The sequence below is a fragment of the Triticum aestivum genome, chromosome 6B, assembly GCF_018294505.1.
Source record: "Triticum aestivum cultivar Chinese Spring chromosome 6B, IWGSC CS RefSeq v2.1, whole genome shotgun sequence".
NCBI classification, from domain to species: domain Eukaryota; kingdom Viridiplantae; phylum Streptophyta; class Magnoliopsida; order Poales; family Poaceae; genus Triticum; species Triticum aestivum.
In genome coordinates this window covers 627,201,474-627,205,268 of record NC_057810.1, presented here as the reverse complement: position 1 = coordinate 627,205,268, position 3,795 = coordinate 627,201,474, and positions in this window count along the sequence as shown.

The window sequence follows — 3,795 nt, the reverse complement described above, 5'->3', positions numbered from 1 at the left end:
CTCCTCCTCGGCCCTCGCATGTACACGATGGCGGCTTGTGCGTCCTGGCGGCGGTGTCTCGCTGGCAGTGGCGTGCGGCCTTCATGCTTTTGTGTATTTTCTCTCTTCTGTGATGTGGAGGCTTCGTATGTGGATGGATTTGTTGAGGTGGGCGCTAATTAAGGGAGAGAGGTTAACCGATGTTAGTTTGGATGGCGTGCGTGATTGCAGGAGTTTTTTTCTTCTTATGTGTGATTGCAGGAGTTGCGGACGTGAGACGTGGGATATTTTTCTCCGCGGGCGGAGTATGGTTAGTCAATCTAAATTGCTAATTGCACACAGAAAACGGGTCAGATTAAGACTAACCGTTAAATCAAGTTTAATGGGCCTAATTTTATGATGGTAATTAGTCCGTGTATATTTTGTGGGATGCGTTTAGAGAAGACTATATTTGATCTTTTATAAATAGTGTAGAAGAGTAGAGAAAGGGGAGCCAAGTAATGTCACATACAGAGGGTGACAAGAATCTGGAATACTTGGGTCGGTTGCTTTTAGTTTTTGGTAAACATCTCCAATACGGGTAGCTATACCCCCACACGGCCATTTAGCGCAGAAAGGTGTTTTTACTCGTCTATCACCGGCCGAAATAGAAGAAATACACTACGTATATCATGGCAAAATTCGGGAATGCGATTCCCACCTTGTCCTATATGTTGAGTAACGTGATTGTATTGAAAATATAGGTTAGACTAGAAAATATTATAGCTTGTCTTGTATTTCAAATCGATCATATATTTCGATATATATGCCCACAAGGCTCAAGCAATCCAATGAACTATTCCATCAATCGCTCTCTCCCTTCTATCACCGGCCGGTTTTCGGGTTCTAAACCCTACCCGCCCGTCGCTTCCGCTCCGCGCGGCGCCCTCCAGGACGGTCGGCCTTCACGACCGCCGCCGGGGGCTACGCCGCCCGTGCCTAGGGTTCGTCCGCCGGCCGTGTCGACCGGCTACACTAGAGAGTCTTTTCCCCGATCCTTTGATCTAGATTTTTCTCTCTCTCTCGCCGGTCGCTTTGATCGACCTCTACTTTTTGGTTTTCCGATCCACTGGATCGAATTGCGCCGCCCACCGCCGTCGTCGACCCCCATGCGCCTCTACTCCGACACCGGCGTGACCGGCCGGCCTCTTCACTGACCCAGCCGTCGTCCGCGCCCCGGCCCGCTCGTTAATCTACGCCGGTCGTCACCGCCTTGCTCCGACCGGAACACCTGCATCGCCCCGATCCGGTGGCCTCACGCCATGCGACGGCCAATCATAGCCGCCGTTCGCGCGCCGGCCCGCCCATCGGTCCACGTCACCCACCTCCACCGAATCTGCCCGGCGGCCCGGCGGTCTACCTCCCCGGCTTCGTCCTCGGCTGCATCGGGACGGCTGCGTCACGCTCGTCTGATGCCTCAACTCAGGCGCCCCTTCTCCGTAGGTCGCTCGGGCCTCGCTGCTCGGGCGCCGGCGCTGCTTTGGTAGCCCGGGTGCCGGTGCTGACACGCTCGTCCGCACGACGTCCCATGCTGTCCGTCATTGCCGGCCTCATCCCGGACTCCGCCGCCACCACGCCTCCATTGAGCGGCATCCCCGACCTCGCGTGTGATCGACTTGATCACCCCCTCGCCGCCGCGATCCGCCCCATCTATGTTTCGCGACCAACCTGGCCCGACGATTGCGCGCGCCTCCGCAGGTCCCGTGAAGATTGTCCCCTAGTTCAGCATGCCCCTCCGCCGATCGAGCAACGGGCTGCAGCTGCGTCGCCCCGTCGGGCCGTAGCAGCGCCGCCCCATGGTTCTCCTCATGGCTGCATCAACTCGTGCGTTGCCGCTGCGTCGCCCTACGGGCCATAGTGCCGCGATACGCGGTCCCAGCCGCCGCCCCGAGGTTGTCCCCGCGGTTGCACCGACCCGTGCTCCGCTGCTGCACCGCCCCTTCGGGCCGTAGCACCGCGGCCCGCGGTTCACTCCGCCGTCACCGCGTGTCGACCTCCCGTGGTACGCGCCGTGCCGTCTCCCTTGGTGCGGGAATGCTACCGTCGGCGCCGGTCTTCGTCATGTCGCCAGGCTTTTTCACCTACTTCGAGCACCGCCGCCGCGCTCCTAACCTAGCCGCCGCCGCTGCTCTTCTTTGGTCGCTGCTGCCACTACTCCCATAGCTGCCGCAGCCGCCCGTCCACCTCCTTCATCTTCATACAACACCAGCTCGTCGTCAGCATCGCCGTCATCTACCCCGACCACTTCGTCTAGTCCGACCACCGTTGGTGACATTGGCCCCGCCCCGATGGACGCTGCAATCGTCGTCGAGTTCTTCTCCGCTGGCCCCTCTGACTTCTTCGACATGGCTTACAACTCGTGCAGGTCCCTCGTCTACGCATGTCCTGTGCTGGCAACACCGATGCATGCCTTCATCCACGATGTGTCCCCGGGCCTGGCAAGCCTGGTCGATGCTCCGTCAACTTCGTCTTCGTCCGTCTACGCATGCATGTTGCTGGCAACACCGGTGTGTACCTTCGTCCATGATGTGTCTCCGGGCTTGGCAAACCCGCCGCGCCGCGTCGTCAAAAGCATCTTCTTCCCGGCGCATCACTACTTCGACATCACTGTGCCCATGCTAACTCGGCGCCCCTTGCGCCCGTGGCTCCACGATGACTTCCTCGACACCGGCCACCCCGACTCGACATCGACCACGACATTCTTCGCACGGCTACCTCGACCACGGCTCCACCACCCACGCTCTCGGCTACCTCGACAACAACACAAAGGGCTATCGCCTTGCTTGAGCAACCTCGTCGGTTTCCACTCTAGCCATGACTTCCGCGATGCGTCGATCATTACAACTGTGGGGGTGTCCGTCGGCTTGCCTTCGGATTCTTCTCCAGTCTCACTGTCTGCGTCGCTATCGTTGTGACTACGGGGGATGTTGAGTAACGTGATTGTATTGGAAACATAGGTTAGAATACAAAATATTCTAGCTTGCCTTGTACTCCAAGTAGATCATGTATTCTTATATATATGCACACGAGGCTCAAGCAATCCAACGAACTATTCCATCAATCCCTCTCTCCCTTCTAACACTATATTGTATTTCACTTTTTTTTCGAGATTTTTTCTTTCTTCCTTTCTTTTCTAAAATGTTTTTTGACACTACACTAATGTTGAAACATTTTAATGTCAAAAATATTCTTATATTATGGAACGGAGGAAGTAGCTAATTTCGATTAGTTATAACTGGCAGCAAAGTCGAACCTAAAGCGGTGTTTGTCCGGCATCAAATATTTTAATGATAAAATGTAGTCGGGAGTACTTTGGTTCTTAAATTCTTTGCAAGGATTCGTGGTTTTGAAAGATTCGAGTGTCATGTTCAGAAGGCAGGATTCTGCTCCAAGCTCTGTCGGCCTGAACCGAACTTTCTCTTGTGTTTTTCTTTCTGATGAGTGGAGGCCTTCTCTTGCGTAGTCGGTAATTCTTACTGTTTTTTCCTTTTTGATTTTTTTTAACACAATACAAATGCAAGCGCTTATACATACGTACATACACTTATCCTTATGAACGCACACACTCACACCCTACCCCTATGAGCACCTTCGAGAGACTGAGCCGGCATATAATTTTTCAGATTTACGAAGTAACCGTAGGCGTACATGCCTCATCGTCGATGAGAACATCTCCTCCCATTAAAAGTTTATCGCCGGAAATTCTGGAATAAATCTAGCACCAGGACTGAACCCTGATGGGCCATTGTCCCTCTAAGAGCATCTCCAGCCGCGCCC